General features: G+C 38.3%; 2 protein-coding genes across 15 annotated transcripts in view; one reads left to right on the top strand and one right to left on the bottom strand.

Annotated features, from left to right (window-relative positions):
* The window catches only part of MAPK10 (mitogen-activated protein kinase 10), a 557,027-nt gene extending 539,119 nt beyond the window's left edge, over positions 1 to 17,908 (bottom strand). For 8 of the 9 annotated variants that reach the window (XM_047857257.1, XM_047857254.1, XM_047857261.1 and 5 more), the window contains exons 1-3: positions 17,496 to 17,908; positions 11,289 to 11,363; positions 8,001 to 8,100 (exon numbers count right to left, since the gene is read on the bottom strand). The gene's annotated coding sequence lies outside the window, so the exon portion shown is untranslated. The remainder of the gene's footprint in view (positions 1 to 8,000; positions 8,101 to 11,288; positions 11,364 to 17,495) is intronic. The other variant, XM_047857258.1, reaches the window with a different exon arrangement.
* A 227-nt stretch (positions 17,909 to 18,135) lies between these two features.
* The window catches only part of PTPN13 (protein tyrosine phosphatase non-receptor type 13), a 233,990-nt gene continuing 231,678 nt past the window's right edge, over positions 18,136 to 20,447 (top strand). For 3 of the 6 annotated variants that reach the window (XM_047856951.1, XM_047856948.1, XM_047856947.1), the window contains exon 1: positions 18,137 to 18,591. The gene's annotated coding sequence lies outside the window, so the exon portion shown is untranslated. Of the gene's footprint in view, positions 18,592 to 20,447 lie in introns of all 6 variants that reach the window. The other 3 variants (XM_047856950.1, XM_047856952.1, XM_047856949.1) reach the window with 2 other exon arrangements.

Genomic DNA, 20,447 nt, shown 5'->3' with positions numbered 1-20,447 from the left:
GGCTCAATCTCATGAACCGTGAGATTATGACCTGAGCCAAAATCAAGAGTTGGACACTTAGGCTGAGCCATCCAGGTACCCCTCACTCAACCTTTAAAGATCCATATAGAAATTATAAATCCAACCTGGAAATTCATCCATCTCCCAATACCTTGTAACAGTAACAATAGATCTTTAACAGGATACACTGCAGAGAAAAGGAAGAAAGATACTGATCTCCTGTCACTACTATAGCAATACATTGGATCAGCAGATTATCTCTACTCTCAGAGAAAACAAAAGCCATTTTCAAGAATCTTTCCCATCTCTATTTCTTTCCTCACAGTTCTATTTTCTTTTCTCAGATTTTCTTTTCCTGTTTAAGGTTCTATATGTGTGCCTTTTGTTGTTGTTTGAACCAGGTAATTTTACCTGTTTCATAAAGCAAAATGACATCAAAATGTATATAGTAAGAAGTCTTGCTCTTGCTGCTGTCCACATTCAGGAATGCGGTCCATTCCTTCCTGTTTACAGGTAACCATTTTGAACAGCATTTTTTAATGGCATGGATCTTCTCAATATTTCTTTACGTAAATACAGTCAAATCTAGATATATGTGTGTATATACACGTGTGTATTTTTTCTTATATCTCCCACGGTTTCTTACTTTACTTCACAAAACAAGTTTTGAAATAAAATTTATTATGTCAGTTAGAGTCTGGCCATCCTAGAGACACTCATCACTTAACAAACTAGAATTTTAAGCCTACATAGATGATATCTCTATTAAAGATACTGACTGCCATAATAATTATACAACAATTATTTAATTATGAAATAATTATTTAATAATTTTTAAAAGTTTTTCAGTTTCCAGATACTAAAAGAATATTTTTTAAATCAGGTGTGCACTTTCTATGTTTTTAGGATGTTTTTAAAAGTTACTAGTTAAGCCAACTTCAATAAAACCTGTACTTCAACAAATAGTTATGTTGGAAACAAATTCATAATGAGACCTAACAATATCCCTTGTATAAAAATAAATCAGTGGTATTAATTTGGCTAAATTTTGTATCATTTTCTGTGCTGTTCAATGGTAATTACTTAAAATTTAAATAACACACTGCTTTATCAAAGATTTTAATTTCTCATATTTAAAGAAAATATCAGGGTGCCTGGGTGACTCAGTCAGTTAAGTCACTGACTCTTGATTTCAGCTCAGGTCATGATCTCATGGTTTGTGAGATCAAGCCCCAGGTCGGCTACGTGCTGACAGCATGGATCCTGCTTGGGATTTTTCTCTCTGCCCTTCCCCCACTCATGTACTCACACGTTTGCTCTCTCTCTCAAAATAAATAAATAAACTTTTTAAAAAATTAAAAAATATCATTCTTGTTATAGTCAAAGGTCATAAAACAAATCCTAAAAGCCTTAGTAATAATGTTGAAATCAAATTTCTTTCAACAAGATTTTAATGGAAAACTATGGGGGCTGGAATTGAATAAATAATTAAACCCTTCTACCTTTCTTTCTGTCATTTATTTCCCACCCCCCCCACCCCATGCAACCTGAGCAACTCAGTTGGAAACATACTTCTTAAGGTGGAGCTCAGAATGGGGACTTGGTAGAGGAGAGAAAGAAAAATGCAGCCCCTAACTATCCACCAACTTCACCTAGGAATACTCCTCTTCACAGGCTTCACAGTGAGACTGATTGGGCTTGGAACTGTGAAACCAAAGGAGAGTTTGTTTCTGGTTCTGCCAAGATTCTTCCCAGGAGCAAAGCCTATACCGTAGTCACAGGAAAATCACTATTATAGAGTGTCGGTGGTATTTGAATGAATGGTCTTCTATTCCAATTTAAATTAATATTATCTTTGGGGTATATATTAAAATTATTGCCTCCTTTTTTATTTCAAGTGGGAAAAGAAATTACTTTGAACATAGGGAAACACCCAGCAGACAATCAGAAGTCATGGCACCATGTCTTTTGGAATTTCTGTAGGCATATGAACCTGTCCTTGTCTCAAAACAAAAACAAAAACAAAAACAAAAACAAAAACGCCTACAGAAATGGAAAACTCAGCTCCAAGGTCTCAAAACAAGGAGAGAAAAAAATAATAATAAATGTAAAGAAATATAAAATAATAAGAAAAAATTAAACATCTATTAAATAACCACCATAAGCAAATGTATATGTCCCTTCCAAATGTCTACAGGTCAAAAAATAATAATGTGCTATCAAAAATATGATAAAAACCATCAAACTATAGATTATATTAGCTCTCTAATTAGGAAAATTAAATTGAGATTCTTTCATGAAAATTATATATATTCACATGCAGGAAAATGAAAACGAAGAAAAACAATTAGTACTTTATCAAATCTTCACCAATGATATTTCAATCACATTAAATTCTCCTAGAAGATGTTCTGTCTTAACAAATATATATGTTCACTCTTATTCATTTTTGCAGAGTGAAGTTATCCTTCTTTGAGTTGTTTGTTACCATATTTGTGTTTTTTGGTGAAGATGAGACATAATATCGTGAAATTCTTTTTTTAAGTTTATTTCTTTATTTTGAGATAAAGACAGAGAAGGAGTGCCGGTGGGGGAGGGGCAGAGAGAGAATCCCAAGCAGACTCCACACCATCAGCTCAGAGCGCAATGTGGGGCTCAAACCCACATACTGCGAGATCATGACCTGAACCAAAGTCAGAGGCTTTAAAGGATTGAGCCACCCAGGTTCCCCCCACTTTTTTCAATTTTTATTTATTTATTTATGAGAGAGAGAGAACACAATTGGGGGAGAGTCAGAGAGAGAGGGAGACACAGAATCCAAAGCAGCCTCCAGGCTCTTAGCTGTCAGCGCAGAACCCAACACAGGGCTCAAAGTCACCAACCATGAGATCACGACCTGAGCCCAAGTTGAACACTTAATCAACTGAGCCACCCAGGCACCCTAAAATTCTTTGTATAATTTACATCCATGCATCTTTGCACACACTATCATTTTTTAAAAATATTATTAATAGGAATAAAAGCATGACACTAACAGTTGAACTGCATGATATTGGGTATTATTAGCTGGCATTGATGAATTCCTAAAAATCATCAAAAAAAAAACATGCTAAGTCATTCCCACCTATCTTTAAACACTGAGGTGGCAAGTGAATCAGGTGATTTGCAGATGGCTAAATAAAAACTTATTGTCTGTTAAAGTATTATTAATCAGGTGCCAAATATAGTAAGAATTCTCCAGAACTTTACAGTGAATCTATAAGCTTTTTTCTTTGTCTTCAAAATTACAAGCAATATTTATCATATACAAAAGTGAAAGTAACAACAAATATCAAAGTCATTTATGAAAGAATAGAAAAAGTAAGCCAAAAGGAATCTCTAGTTGTTTCACAGTCAAAAACAATCAGTGTTGGGAAGAAGAAATTTAAAAGTTCAAGGCAAAATAATGAGTACATTTTCCTTTACACTGTTAGAAGCACAGTATAAAATGATATTATTTTCAAGGGGAAAATGCCATATTACTAATATAAATAGATGCTTTCCAGATAATTATTACAGTAATAGTATGAAATAGACAAAATTAAGCAAGGGTTTTTGCACTCTTATCATATAAATATTAACTCAGGACCTTAGTTTTACCAGAACCATATAAACCTTAACTTCACTCATGATCATGTCAAATTTACTATGGCTATTTGTTTTCTCCTCCATTACAGGCCTCTTGTGCCTTAGAGCTGTTACATTTTACTTGGCTTAATCTATAACTAAAGGAAGATTGAAATGATCACCTGAGTCACCCAAAGAAAACACACTTATATGACACTGAGGGGGAAGAGAGAGGCAGTGGCCTGGCACCAATGACCATCAAACAGAAATTGGGAACTAAATCAATGGACCTGTAAAGATGAGTAATTTGATAGCAAATTTTCTATAGTAACTGAGAAACCAATGATACTAATATAACCTTTTGTCAGATTTTTGCATTTAGTTGATAACTATATTTATATTTTTATCTTACTACTGTGGTTATAGTTGAACATGTTATTAATATAATTGTTGAAGTGATATAAAGAAAATTATTTTATGAAAACATTATTGTAATTTTTTAATTTATTTAAAATTTGTTTTAAATTGAAATGCTTTTAAAGTTCTTACTTGTTTACTTAAAGATTCATAGAAAACTTATTATTACTACATCCGTATAACCTGTTCAACCTATTCTTACCAGCCACTGAACCAAACTGCCTGTAGTACACCCATGCTGGGGATACTAACACAGAAGATACTAATGATTGCCTTAGTAATCCAGTATTCATTTCCAAACCCTGTTTCCCATGCCTGCCTTTGCTAGACAAGAAAAGCTAAGTACTTGCTTCCTTGCTTTCCTTGTATTTAGCTGGACACAATTTTGGCCACTAATATGTAGGCGAAAAGAGTAAAGTCTTTTAGGAAAAGCTTTTAATTTTATACACACACACACACACACACACACACACACACACACACAATTATATATACATAGAGAGAGACAGACAGAGACACAAAGAGACAGAGAACAGCCAAGGCTGACTCCATATTTCCCATCCTTCATTTGGTCTTGAAAGAGGATTGAATATCTGGAGTTACAGCCATCCTATTATGATTTTTTAATTAATTTATTTAAAGTCAAGATAGTTAATATGCAGTGTAGTATTGGTTTCAGGAGTAGAACCCAGTGATTCATTACTTATATACAACACCCAGTGCTCATCTCAACAAATGCCCTTCTTAATGTCCATCACCCTTTTAGCCCATCCCTCCACTCACCTCCCCTCCAGCAATCCTCAGTTTGTTCCCTGTATTTAAGATTCCCTCATGGTTTGCCTCCCTCTCTGTTTTTATCTTATTTTTCCGTCCCTTCCCCCTATGTTTTGTATCTTAAATTCTTCATATGAGTAAAGTCACATGATATTTGTCTTTCTCTGACTGACTTATTTTGCTTAGCAAAATACACTCTAGTTCCATCTACATTGTTACAAATGACAAGATTTCATTCTTTTTGACCACTGAGTAATACTGCAGTGTGTGTGTGTGTGTGTGCGCGCGCGCGCACGCGTTGTGTATATACTACATCTTCTTTATCAATTCACCAGTCAATGGACATTTGGGCTCTTTCCACAATTTGGCTATTGTTGATAGTGTTGCTATAAACATTGAGGTGCATGTGTCCCTTAGTATCAGCATTTTTATACCTTTAGATGAATAGCTAGTAGTGTGATTGCTGGGTTGTAGGGTCCTATCATAATTTGAAGAGGAAGGCAAAGAGAACTGAAGTGCAGTGACCCTGGCTTGGACATCAGAAACAGTTGCTTACCACCTGGTTCCTATTTATTTATTTATTTATTTATTTATTTATTTATTTATTTATTTAATTTATTTATTTATATCCAAGTTAGTTAGCATATAGTGCAACAATGATTGCAGGAGTAGATTCCAATGATTCATCCCCTATGTATAACACCCAGTGCTCTTCCTTAATGCCCCTTACCCATTTAGCCCATCCCTCCTCCCATAACCCCTTCAGCAACTCTGTTTATTGTCTATATTTAAGACTTTCTTATGTTTTGTCCCCCCCCCCGGTTTTATATTATTTTTGCTTCCCTTCCATTCTGTTCATCTGTTTTGTCTCTTAAATTCCTCATATGAGTGAAGTCATATTATATTTGTCTTTCTCTGACTAATTTCGCTTAGCATGATACCCTCTAGTTCCATCCACATAGTTGCAAATGGCAAGATTTCATTCTTTTTGATTGTTGAGCAATACTCCATTGTATATGTATATACCACATCTTCTTGATCCATTCATCCATCGATGGACATTTGGGCTCTTTCCATACTTTAGCTATTGTTGATAGTGCTGCTATAAACATTGGGGTGCATGTGTCCCTTTGAAATAGCACACCTGTATCCCTTGGGTAAATACCTAGTAGTGTAATTGCTGGTCATAAAGTTCTATTTTTAATTTTTTGAGGACCACCTGGCTTTTTATGAGAAAAATAACACTATCTGATTAAGCCACTACTTATCAGATATTTTATTGCTTGGAGCTAATAGCCTTTCTGATGCACTGCCCTATTCTACTGAGAAAAACATGGTCAGACACCCAAAACAAAGGATTACCCTTTAACTAGAAGATATTTCTTCTATCTGAAAAAGAATGGTACTTATCCCCAGCACATTCTCCTGCAATATTCTGATTACCAGAGTCTGGCTATTTGCTGAACAGGAGGGCTGGTGGTCTCTCAAAGCATCTATTTGGAAGAGTTTATGCACAGAAATACTTTTATGTTTGGTTGAAGACCAGGGAAAGAGTATGTATGTGAGAGTATGTGTGTAGGGTGATGACAGTAAAGGGAAAGGCATGGCATGGTGACTACCTCCCTTCACTTTCATGTACTTAAAACAGTGAATTTCAACAGAGACATTGTGATATAATGAACATGAACAGTGCCACTTCAAGAACCATGTGACAAAATATTGCACAATGGTGCCTTACTTCTGCAGAGGAGCCCAGCCCAGCTCTGTCTCATTGCTGACAGCTTTGGGGAACACTGGAAGACAATCTCCTTGACACTGATATTCATTGTCTCATGGAGGGTATGGGCCACAGCGGAAAGAGCAAGCACGTGCCTTCATGTGATGTTCAGGCATTAGACTTTCAGGAAGAGGTTTGAGCACAAGAACGAAGACAAACATTAGAGAGAACATGTAAACCATTACTTGGAGATTTCTAGAAGTATGAGAGGTAGACAACACATTTTCTGGAGTCTAGGGGTCCTCTGGGAGAAGACAGGACTCAATTTGTGTTATTTATGTAACTGGAATCCATCCAGTCTATAGCCCAAGCTGATGAGAGTTTTAAACACAGTGATTTTTGGCTAACAGGCTTTTGGCTGATAAATACTGTAAGCCTTCATTTAGTTAGAGTTGCCATTGGTGGCACTGGAAAGACTTCCCATTAAGAGAACTGAATAAGAAAATGGAGGATCATTCAAACTATAATGAAGCAAAGGAATGTTTACTGAAAGCCGAATAATTACAGTATATTCTCTGACCAAAGGGAATAGAGTTCATTACTCTTTGAGTTTATATTACCAGCAAAGTTTAGTAACTGTTTTGAGAGAGTAAGAAAAATCCCTTTTCCCCTCCACACTCCAAGAGTATACTGTATATTTGCATATTTTAAAAAATTTTTTTAATGTTTTTTTTTTTAATGTTTTATTTATTTTTGAGACAGGGAGAGACAGAGCATGAGCAGGGGAGGGTCAGAGAGAGGGAGACACAGAATCTGAAACAGGCTCCAGGCTCTGAGCTGTCAGCACAGAGCTCGACGCGGGGCTTGGACTCACGGACCTTGAGATCATGACCTGAGCCGAAGTCGGAAGCTTTACCAACTGAGCCACCCAGGCGCCCCTATATTTGCATATTAATATCTCTACCATTTATCCTCACCCGTTTCTCTCTCCTTCTCCCAGTAGAATACCAAGAATAAAGAGATCAACCAACAATCAACAAAGATTAATATCTTCAGAACACTTGCTGGATATAACATCCTGTGTTAAGTGCTACATGGGGATTTTTTCAAAATAAAATAGCTCTATTAAATTACCTTCACTTGGTCAAACCACATTACAGGATTAACTGATGTTCTCCATTCCCTCTATAAAAACACACAGACTGGGGCGCCTGGGTGGCGCAGTCGGTTAAGCGTCCGACTTCAGCCAGGTCACGATCTCACGGTCCGGGAGTTCGAGCCCCGCGTCGGGCTCTGGGCTGATGGCTCAGAGCCTGGAGCCTGTTTCCGATTCTGTGTCTCCCTCTCTCTCTGCCCCTCGCCCGTTCATGCTCTGTATCTCTCTGTCCCAAAAATAAATAAACGTTGAAAAAAAAAAAATTTAAAAACACACAGACTGATGTCCATGGCCGCTGAATGTTTACTAATGGGCTATATCATAGCATACCTGTACATTTCTGCCTCCTCCAGATGAGTTATAACCACCAGCAGCCGTTGATTCATTCCTTTAATAGTGTCTGAGTGTCCACTTTGTGACAGGCTCTATTCTAGGAGGGAGGGACACAGCAGTGAATAAAACAGACTCAAATCCTGCCCTCATGAAACTTACATAAAACTCGATTGTTTTGTGGGGTGCCTGGGTGGCTCAGTTGGTTAAGCATCCAAGTTCGGCTCAGGTTATAATCTTTCAGTTCCTGAGTTCGAACCCTATATCAGGCTCTGTGCTAACAGCTCAGAGCCTGCTTCAGATTTTGTGTCCCTTCTCTCTCTGACCCTCTCCTGCTCTCTCTCTCTCTCAAAAATAAATAACATTAAAAAAAAATTTAAATCAATTGTTTTAGTTTCCCAAACTCTGAATGTGAGTTATTCTTGCTAATGTACTTAGATAATTTAACTTTTATACACTTTATTAAGTATAAGTGCAAAGTGAAAATTAAGTTGAAAGTTATAAACACACTTAGAGTAGTGAGTTTTAGATTATGTATATTTTAACACAGTTTTTTGGGGGTTTTTGCTTGTTTTTTTTTTTTTTTTTACTTTATTTTTGAGAGACAGAGAGAGAGACAGAGCATGAGCAGGGTAGGGGCACAGAGACAGAGAGACAGACTCTGAAGCGAGCTCCAGGCTCCAAGCTGTCAGCACAGAGCCGGACGTGGGGCTCAAAGTCGTGAAAGGCAAGATCATGACCTGAGCCGAAGTCAGACGGTGAACTCACTGAGCCATCCAGGCGCCGCTAACACAATTTTTAAAAATGAAGTTGAATGCTATAAAAAAGCAAATTACTGCCACGAATTACCAGAGGTAAGAAAACTGTAGTGTCCTCAAGTTCTACGCTTCCTTTAATAAAAATCAAAAGAGAAAATTGTAGATTTTGCATTTAGGAAAGGTTTATGTAAAAAAGACAACCTACAACTCTCAACCACAGATTTATGGTCTGAAAAACCTTGGCCCAACATCAAAAGATTGGCTAATGAATGTATAATGATAGGTTTTGGGTAAAAATAAAATACTTAATTTACATATGTATAATTTTTAATAGTTCTCTACTTTAAGGTGAACTAAAGAACTACTAATCTTAACAGCTTCAACTCTCCAAGTAAGACAAATTTCCTCTCTTCATGTGGTTGTAAAATGTGGCATTTCTCCTGTTTATATGAGTATTCTAACTCTGGGTTTGGCTCTAAATCGATAATTAGTGTTTGTAGATAAGACTATTTTTCCTCCTTAGTTTTGTATTAGACATTATACGAGAAAACGTAAAAATCAATCAACTGCTAAGAAATTTTTTGCGAAGTGATGCTTTGTTTTATTAAACACTCCAGCTCTGCCTAACAAAGCCTTTAATGATCAACTTTCTTGCACAGCAGCTCACTCTCATGGGACAGTGTGAAATCACCCTCTTTAAAACAGAACATAAACTAGAAAGCTTCACTTCTGATTTGGTGTCCATTGCTGGGAACACTTAAGAAAATCAAGGTTAGCAGTCATGAACCCTAAGGCAAGGCCCTATAGGTCAGGTTTAGATGACAGTGTGTTCATATTAAGTTACTTTGTGTATGCTCAAACCTGGCTTCCTTTCAAACAACAAAAGAGTTGTGCTTATTTGCCATCCTCCCTTCAACCAAACTGAACAGGCAGTTACATAACTTGCCAGGACAAGTAGTAGAAATGAGTCAGAGACAGGACCAGCCCTAGTAAAAATTGTGAATTGGCAGTTTGAGTTCAGTGCCACACCCCTTTAGTACTACACATACTTCCCTGATCCCCTCCCTTGGTATCATCAGCCCTGCGGGCCACCCTCATACCACACACCTCTCCCCCCACCAAATTCTTCTCTCCCTCTCTTCCACTCACCGAAACTAGCTTCCCTCTTTTCTTCTTCCCCTTCAAGCTAATTAAAATTTGCCTCCCGAGTATCTCTCGCCCTCAGGGTTTAAAGTGACAACTACCCTAATCTGATAAACCAATCTATACTAATGTGCGAAGAGAGAAAGCTGAAAGGTAAAGTGAGTTTTTACTTCTACCTTCTAAAGTTAACACCCTTGCAGTTTAACTCCTGAAAGTGAGGATTTCTAGCTGAGGCACTCAGGAAACATTTGGGTTCAAGCAGAGCCATTAGGCAGCAGCAGGCAAATCAAGCAGGAGTAGGTGAATGTTTTTAGCCTAACACACCGCCAGCCCTAATCAGAGTAACTGACAAACCCTGGTCAACTGGGGGCCAGTAGGGAGGAAACTGGAAAAGAGCTTAGAGTCTTGTTGGTAAAGAAAATTTGTTACAGCAGTACCACAATTAAAATTTTCTGAATGAACCTTTTATAAGAGTATCTAGCACTGGTACCTGATTTTTTTTTTTTTTTTTTTTTCTCTTCAGGGTCGCCTGGGTGGCTCATTTGGTTAAACGTCCAACTGTGGCTCAGGTCATGATCTCATGGCTTATGAGTTTGAGCCCCACATCAGGCTCTTTGCTGACAGCTCAGATTCTGTGTCTCCATCTCTCTGCCCCTCACTCACTAGCGCTCTCTCTCGCTCTCTCTCAAAAATAAATAAACAGTTTTTTAAAAAGTTTCTCACTAAGGAATCTACTCCTGAAATCATTGTTGCACTATATGCTAATTTGGATATAAATTAAAAAAAAATTTTTTTTAAAGTTTCTCTTCAGAATGAGATTATTTAAAAACCTTTTTTCTCAATAAGTCTAAAACACTAATTCCAAAAAAGTCTGCATAGTTTTTGTTGTTATTGTTGTTTGATTTTCTTAAATAGCACTTTAAAGTTTACAAATATTCCATGAAATACTGCTGAATACTGAAATAACATTACAGGCTATTATGTGCAGAACATACCTGCTATTCTTATTTCCTTCTCTTTATAAATGAGGAAAATGACACTCAGAGAAGTGAGGAGACTTGCCAAGGTTTGTACTTGGGTCTTTTGAGTGCAAATGCTGTGCTCTTTCATAGTACTGAGCTACCAGGCTGCCTCCCAATGTTTAGAGTTATCTGTGCCATTGCTGTCATGTAACTCTACATCCTAGGGGAATTCTCACATTCTAAAGAGAGTTCAACTACTACCAAAAGAAAATAACCTGTTTATTCAATGGACCTGAGGGTAATTGTAGTCCTATCTGGTTTCCATTGCTGCATTTTTCCCCAGCTAATTCTTGGTTCACTTGGAAGTGTCAGTACTGTCTCACAAAGTCTTCCTTAAGCACTGTCAGACTTTGTGCTCCAATTACCTGCTCATGTTTTGGTGGATTACTTATCTTGCTTCTGCTTCTCCCTTGGGCAAAGTTCCCATCACAGTCCTTACTCTGTAAGCAAAAAAGAATAATATGTTTCTGGGCTTAAAGGAAGAAAAACACTGACACAGTTAGTACAAGCCAGAATACAAATGTTTCATATTGAGATGAACACAAGAAGCCAGCTGGGAAAACATTGCTATTTACAGATTTAGATTAGCCTAGAATTCATTTCAACCTTTGAGGTAAAGGTGATGTTTTAAAACCATTGACATTTCAAGCACACAATCTTAACATTTTGGAAAGATATGAAATTTACCTTTCTGAACTTTCTGAAATGTACAGATACTTTCCCTAGAAAAATGCACAAATACACAGATCTGGAATACAGTCTTAAGGAGGGATGATCCTTAAGGGATCCTTAAGGGATGATCCATGGGTCCACATAAAATATTCCTGACTTAAAGTGAGACACAAGTTTGGTCTCTAAATGATGAATATTCTGAGGTCCATGAACCACTTGGGAGCCCAATTATATCTGTGTTAAGTCCAGCTGTTTAATTTCTTTATGTTAGTAGTGATAATCTGCTGACCTTTTTGTTTATTTATAGAAGCTGGCAAAAGAGAAATAATTTTTATTTAGTCTTTAAGAGAAAAATCAGCTATGCTAGCCTCTAAAGTAGCATTGTCCAATAGGACTTACAGTAATGATGGAAATGTTCTGTGCATCTGTGCTGTGTCATTCAGGAGCCAGTAGCCACACAAGGCTGGCTAGTGAGCACTTGAAATGTGGCTACTAGCACAGAGGAACAGAATTTTTTTAAATTTAATTTAAATTTAATTAATTTATAGAAAAGTTTTTTTTCTTATGATGAAAACTTTTAAGATCTACTCTCAGCAACTCTCAAATATATGATACATTGTTATTAGCTATAGCCCCAATGCTATACATTACATCCCCATGACTTATTTATTTTATATCTGGCAGTTTGTCTTCTTAATACCCTAGACCTTTTCTAACAAAAGTAACACACACATGTTGTAAAGATTTTAAATAAAAACCTTTCAGAAATGCAATGTTTATGTAATTCTAATCCTCAGAGAAACTGTCAGTATAAATTTTGCAGTATACATAGATAGATGTATTTTTTAATGGAAATCATATTATTTTTTATTTTGTCACTGGATAATATATATGGGTGGCTGTATTTTATTTAATCATTCTGCTATTATGGACATTTGTTCTGTTTTTAAATTTATGACTACCAACAATACTGCAGTGAATATTCTTGATCATATCTCTGGTTATATATGTAAATATTTAGGACAAATGTCCTAAGTGGAATCAGCAAATGGGTATAAACATTATATATTATGAAAGAAAATGCAACTACACTCCCAAATGGAACAAGTGAAACTGTAATCTTACCAAACAATCATGGGATGGTATCTATTTCACATGTTTTCACCAATACCAAATAGTATAAGTCTTTGATTTGATACTTGTAGATAATTTGATACTTGTAGATAATTTCATTTTTATTTTTTTCTTTATACAGTTGTATATAGACAACAGTGTATAAACTGTATACAGTTTATTTTCAAATATTCATTGCTTTTCTGAATTTCTCCTTTTGTAAATTTTGTATTCATTGTTGTTTTCATTACTATCTAGAAGCTTTGTATTCTATGTAGCAAAATTAACAAATTCTTTTAAGATTTGGGAGGCAAGTGGGTATCTGCTGCTATCACCAAAATAGATTCCATACAGATCAAAAAATAAAATGTGAAAAACAAAGCCATGAAAGTCTAGAAGAAAAAAATGGAAGAATATTTTTTGTAATAGAAAACAAAATGGCTTGTAAGAATACAAAAAAATACTCATATGAGAATGAAAACTATACTTGTAATGTGACAGCATTCTGTACCTATTAGATTGGAAAAGATCAATAAAGTTTGATAATGTCATATTGGTGAGGGTGTGGGGAAACAAAATGAGCTATCAAACTTTCCACCTGTATTGGGATGACTAATTGGTACTACTTCTTTAGAGGGCAGCTTGGTTTTGTCTATCATATGTAAAATGTGCTTACTCTTTAATCCAGCAACTATACTTCTAGAAGCCAAACCTACAGTTCTGTTTCACATGTAAGACAGGACCAAGTACAAAGAAATGGATTTCTAATTGTAAGGAATAGCAGAAGTTTGGGAATAACCTATATGTCCATTAAAAAGGGAGAAGTTAAATAAATTATGTCATATCTAAGCAACAGAACATTAAACAGCCATTCAAAAGAGCTAGGTGTATCTAGAGGATCTGATGATAGAGATCAAAGAGATATTACAAAGCTTAAAAAAAGCATTAGATAAGTATGTGAGCTAACCTGACTTCAAAAAAGAACATGTGTATGTGTGTGTGCCACCACAAAAGGTACACAAGAAATAGCTAGATTTCTCAACACTATTCATTGAATGATACATGTTCCTCTTTTATTATATATTGCACCTGGTATTTATCATATACTGTACCTGGTATTTAATTTAATGTGCTGGATAGAAATGACCGAGCCCATTTCCTCACGAGCTTTTTTTTTTCAGAATTTTTAATTTTATTTTTTAATTTACATCCAAATTAGCATATAGTGCAACAATGATTTCAGGAATAGATTCCTTGATGCCTTTATCAATTTAGCCCATCCCCACTCCCACAACCCCTCCAGTAATCCTCTGCTTCTTCTCCATATTTAAGAGTCTCTTATGTTTTGTCCCCCTCCCTGTTTTTATATTATTTTTGCTTCCCTTCCCTTATGTTCATCTGTTTTGTCTCTTAAAGTCCTCATATGAGTGAAGTCATATGATTTTTGTCTTTCTCTGACTAATTTCATTTAGCATAATACCCTCCAGTTCCATCCACGTATTTGCAAATGGCAAGATTTCATTCTTTTTGATTGCCGAGTAATACTCCATTGTATATATGTATACCACATGTTCTTTATCCATTCATCCATCGATGGACATTTGGGCTCTTTCCATACTTTGGCTATTGTTGATAGTGCTGCTATAAGCATTGGGGTGCACGTGTCCCTTCGAAACAGCACACCTGTATCCCTTGGATAAATACCTAGTAGTGCAATTGCTGGGTCATAGGGTAGTTCTATTTTTAATTTTTTGAGGAACCTCCAGACTGTTTTCCAGAGTGGTTGCACCAGTTTGCATTCCCACCAGCAGTGCAAAAGAGATCCTCTTTCTCCGCATCCTCGCCAATATCTGTTGTTGCTTGAGTTGTTAATGTTAGCCATTCTGACAGGTGTGAGATGGTATCTCATTGTGGTTCTGATTTGTATTTCCCTGATGATGAGTGATATTGAGCATTTTTTCATGTGTCGGTTGGCCATCTGGATGTCTTCTTTGGAGAAGTGGCTATTCATGTCTTTTGCGCATTTCTTCACTGGATTATTTGTTTTTTGGGTGTTAAATTTGATAAGTTCTTTATAGATTTTGGATACTAACCCTTTATCTTGTATGTCATTTGCAAATATCTTCTCCCATTCCATCAGTTGCCTTTTAGTTTTGCTGATTGTTTCCTTCACTGTGCAGAAGCTTTTTATTTTGATGAGGTCCCAATAGTTCATTTTTGTTTTTGTTTCCCTTGCTTCCGGAGATGTGTTGAGTAAGAAGTGGCTGCGGCCAAGATCAAAGACGTTTTTGCCTGCTTTCTCCTCGAGGATTCTGATGGATTCCTGTCTTACATTTAGGTCTTTCATCCATTTTCAGCTTATTTTTGTGTACGGTGTAAGAAAGTGGTCCAGGTTCATTCTTCCACATGTCGCTGTCCAGTTCTCCCAGCACCACTTGCTGAAGAGACTGTCTTTATTCCATTGGCTATTCGTTCCTCCTTTGTCAAAGATTAGTTGGCCATACGTTTGTGGGTCCATTTCTGGGTTCTCTATTCTGTTCCATTGATCTGAGTGTCTGTTCTTGTGCCATAATCATTGATTATTTCTAAAAGGTTAATATTGCAAATGAATTTTGAAAGTATTTTCTCAAATTCCCAAAAGTATTGTTACACATTTGGTTAAAATTGTACTAGGTATATAGATTACTTGTAGAAGATATTATATGATGTTTGAGTCTTGGTATTTAACCTAAAAGTATATCTCTTCTTTATTCAAACATTTTTGTGTCATAAGGCCATCATTTTTAAAGTAAATTTTATTAATTTCTTTTGGTATTCATTTTTAGCTATTTAATTGTGGTTATTATAAATAGGATACTTTTTATATTGTATGTTCTAACTAGTTAGGGTTTGTACATGGGAAAGCTGTTGATTTTGTATATTAATTTTTATAACTGGTTACCTTAACTCATTTTAAAAGTTTTTCAATTGATCTATGGAGTTTTCATATAATTTGCAAACAAATGACAATCCTAATCTACTTTCAGTATTTAATTTTGTATTTCTATTCCATGTCTCATTGGATTGGCTATCATATCCTTGTTTCTGACTTCAATGGGAATAATTACAATGTTTCATTATAAAGCAAGTTTCTGGCTTTGGTATAAAATACATATTGTTAAATTATCTATTTTAAATTCTTTAAAAGTTTTTAAGGAATGATGCTAGATTTTACAAAATACTTTTAATTATCAGTTGAAACATTCATACAGATACATAATGCCTCTTAATTTTGCCATAGCATTTGTGACATAGTTCTGGGTTCTAATTGTATTTTAGGTATGTATTTTCATTTTCCATTATATCCAAAAGAAGATTAATTTATAGATTTCTCTTTTGTATTATCAGGTTTTGGTATCACAGTCATTTATTTTAAAACCAGCCTTTTAGCTTATACAAAACAGAGGGATTACTGGTGAAAAGGCCTTGAGGGCAACCACCTGAAATGGCCTTAATGGAAAAAAAAAAAATGCTCACAACACTGTGGTTTGTCTACTTTTGTGAAAATTTCCAACACTCTACTCTTTACACTTTCCTTCTGATTTGAATTTGCATTTGCTTTCTTTCAATGGCAAATTGAGGCAGATATTCTACCTTACCACCCTGATACATCAACCAGAATACTTAAAAAAAATTCCTATTTCAGAAAATGGGGTAAGGACTAGGGAAAGGACTTCAATCCTTCACTTCTGTCTCCAGTTTGACTGGGCTGGTCTCTATTATTCTACTATTATCTACTTTCACCACTCTATTCCTGCTGTTGCACTTTGGTTTTACGTTATTTCCCTCAATTTTCTGTTTCCTCTTCTGTGCTTCATTCATCCCACTACGTACCCTTCAAAACCCAGTTTAAATCCCCCTGCTCCTTAATGTGACTGATCGAGTCCATTCTACCTACCACAGACTTTCTTTCATCTGCTCCTGTACTCAGTTTAGCTGCACATTCTAGCCCTAATCTCAATTTGTTTCAAGAATGCTACTTTTCTTAGGCTCTGTGGTTAGCTCCTTGAGGGCAAGGACCTTATCTCAAAATTTCGCTGTGCATTTTCCATTGTGTTTAGCACTGTGAGTAATTACATTCAGTGCATACTTGCAAGGCATATTTGAGTGAACACATACATCACAGTTATTCATTTAGTAAATGAGATAATGAAAACTCGAGTGCTCGCCAGAGGTAAATCATTACTATTAATTCCCTCATTCATCATACATGTACAGCAGCCTCAGGGGTTAGGGAGCCTAGGACTGCAGTTTTAATTTCGCCTCAGATCTCTCCATTTTGGAGCCAACCAAGAAGTTTAGATTCACCTAGGGCTCAATGCTGTCAGTCCAGGACTACATTTACCCCCAGGTCCCCTTCCCGGAGTGGCCCGGGAATTAACCCAAACTTTTGAAACTCAAATGACAAGATACTGTTTGCTCTTGAATTCAGCAAGACTTCCCTCTTGATTGTTGAAATCCAAATCTGTTTGCAGGAGGGGAATTGCTGCTAGGACATCTACTTTGCCAAGTCGCAATGTGTAGTCCTACATAGAAAATTGGATATTCTCTATTTTATTCGATTACGTTAAACCTTTTAATTTTTTTAACTTTAGGATTATCTTAGTTTCAGAGGAATTTTAACATAAGAATTTACATACTTTTCTCCCCCAAAATATGAGTATTTGAGTTTTCCCGAGGGCATGTGGGTTGACGCAGCGCTGCCAGCACACCTTTGAAGATCACTTTACAACTGTGGGAAAACTCACCGAGCTGTTTTCATTGACCCCGCCATTTCCAAGTTGCTATATTGCTGCAGGGAGCTGGCAGAGCCCAGCCCTTTCTCTCTCTCCCCTCTTCTCCTCACCCTTTCAAAGCCCAAATCCGCCCGGTGAGAGTATGGAAACAAGGCTGGAAGCAAGGGAGGGCAAGGTGGGGGAGGGGTCACTTCGATTCACAGGGAAAGAGCGAGCAGTTAGACATTTTTCACTCTCCCCTCACACTCCCCAGGGCCATAAAGTTCTGTTTCTGAAGTTGGAAGCGCGGGGGCGGTCGGCGGCGTTTTCGGCTTGGCCTAAAAGTAGGAGTCCACCGTGCAGGGGCTAGGGACTTGGCCGCCCGGCTATCAACCTGAGCTTCTGGTTAGCCAGAACGCTAATAAGCCAGGCCCTAGGCACCGGTTGTCAGGGGAACCGGGGCGCTGGTCTCCCCGGCGACCTCGTCCCTGGGGAGGGGGGCGGGGCTGGATGCCTGGCAGGCCAATGAGGCGGAGGGGAGCGCAGGGTCGCCGATCGACGGTGCTCCTAGAGCCCGGGAAAAGGCTTGAGTGACAGGGACGGGGGCGGGGCCGTGCCGGCTGCCTGAGGTGGAGCCCGAGCTGTGATAGTAGCTCCGGCGGCCGCGGCGCGGCGAGGGTCACACACCATGGTCGCGGCCCCTGGAGACCGGCTTGCTGGCGCGCAGCACTCCCTAGCTCCCCGATCTGCCTCAGCCGTCTCGGCAACGCTCGGAGCCGGCTGCAGGCGTTGAGCCGCCCCCCGCCGGAGGATTTTGGCGAAGCTCTAGGAGGCGCGCACAGGACAGGAGCGCAGAGAGGGTGCGCCAGCACTCGGGGGTCAGGCGGTCGGTCGGGGTCGCCGCCGGAGGGGTGTTTCCGAGGCGTGGAGGAGGAGGAGATGCTGCTCCTCTTCGCCCCCTCCCCAGGCTCCTTCTTCAGCTACTTCGGCCCACGCCCGCAGCCGTTTGGCGGAGAAGAGGTGGTGGCTCTCGGCGCCCCAGGCGGCTGCCGGCGGCCCGCCCCAACGCTGCGTCCCCTCAGCCCTCGCCCCGCGCTCCAGTAGCAGGACCGGGTCTCCGGACGAGCGGGTAAGGACGAGAGCAGCCCTGGGCTCTGCTGGGGATTTGCAGAAGTGCAGAACAAAGTACACCACGCTCCCTGTCCTCCTCCTCTCTCGGCTTCTGCTCTTGCCCCTGCAATCAACTCTTCTGTTGCCCAGCTGGGAAAGGAAGTTTGCTTTGGTGTTCTTGGTGGGGTGGCTGGCGTGGGGAAGGAGGAGGCGAAGTTTCACTGTGAATTCTCTAGATCCACCTTCTCGGCCGGATTCCTGGGAATGAAACCCCAGAGGGGGCGTAAGAATAGGTTGTGGGGTAGTAGGGAGTGACATCGCCCCATCCTGCTAGTACAGCTCTGCTCTGTGCGTGCTGCGGGAAGGGATCCCGGAGTCTGTTTCTAATTTCTGTAAATGACTGTGGACATGGTGTGGTTAGAGGCCGCCCAGAAGAATGTGTATATGTAAGGGCTTAGAGAAGAAGGGGTGGGAAGGGGGGAAGAGGGGGCAGAGGGAGATACACTGCCTGATGCAAGCTCTTTTATTGCTTTTCTCTCCGTGTCCCAGTTAAATACCGCCCCCCGCCCCCCCTGCCCCGCCACTTACCCGGCCTTTGCTCATTACATGATACTTAGTACAAAAAGCTGGAAAGCTAAAGTTTGCGAAAGTCGAGAAAGTTCTTAAAAAGTTTAATTGTGAATATACTGGAGAAGGGGGAATGGAGAGAACTATTACCACTAAAATAGAGTTGTAGCAATGCAGTTTTCATTTGCTTTACACATATGTGATTGACACCTCCACACACTTCCAACTAATCTCTTCGACGGCCTTGTGTCATGTTCGTTTAATTGCATCTTTGAAACAACAAACGCGGTGACTTCATAGGGAGCTGCCTGGAGCGGAGTTTACCTCTCAGAAAATGGGGCAATCGGGTTTGTTTTCAAGGCGGGGACCTAAACAAAATGTAGGACACCTGATCTGTGGGATGAAGGGCGCTGGTAACTAATTAGCAAGATTTTAAAATTTACATCTACAGAGTTTTACTAAACGTTGGGAAAATTCAGAAAAGTTGCTGTATTATGAAACAAGTGTTGGTATTTCCCCAAATTTGTGATGACCGGGTTGGCAGGATCAAAGTGAAAACTTGCTACCTGCTCACTGTTGCTTCTGGGTGGTGCTTTGATAAACATTATTTCTCCTTTTAATATCATTAGCATTTTTATTCAGTTTATGCTTGTATTGATTCAGTGAGTTCATACAGAGGCGAACTAACTGCTTTATTAACCAACCCTAAATTTATTGTACTTTTTTATAATAACGTTGTGTTCTGACTTTGATGTCCTAGAGGCTTTGTATGCGTGGGGGAGAGGGTAGGATGGAAGCTGGAATTAAAACTAGAAAAGTATCTATGGTTAGTTATTAAGAAAAGGGTTTAATTTGTAGTGACTTTCACTTTTACAATTAGAGAATTATTTCTTTTACCATTGTGTACGTTTGTCTTTTGAATTGACATTTGCCCCACCAAAATTTTTACTTGCATGTAAAGCCTACTTAGTTTTTGGAGGGTGATTACTAGCATCCAAAAATATTTATAAGTAACTTTTCATGTCACAAGTAACACACACACATACACAAACTGTTAAAACCAATGTCAATTTAAAGGATGAATTTTGACACTATGATTGGGGTCAAAAGTTGTAGAACTTACATTATCTTTTTCTGGAGGCGTGCCTCAAATGCAGGAAGTGAGTGTGAGAATTGGCTAATCAGTTGTTTCTGGGTAGATAGGTGTCATTCTTTAAATGAATGGAGTTTATGTATCCTTTATTAAAAAAAAAAAACAGGTCAAATCCTTGCTTTATTCCACTTTTAATAGGCTAAGGACTGGATGGG

This window comes from Prionailurus viverrinus, chromosome B1 (assembly GCF_022837055.1).
Source record: "Prionailurus viverrinus isolate Anna chromosome B1, UM_Priviv_1.0, whole genome shotgun sequence".
In the NCBI taxonomy this organism is placed as follows: domain Eukaryota; kingdom Metazoa; phylum Chordata; class Mammalia; order Carnivora; family Felidae; genus Prionailurus; species Prionailurus viverrinus.
Note: the sequence above shows the minus strand (reverse complement) of the source record. Positions and strands in the feature narration are given on the sequence as shown.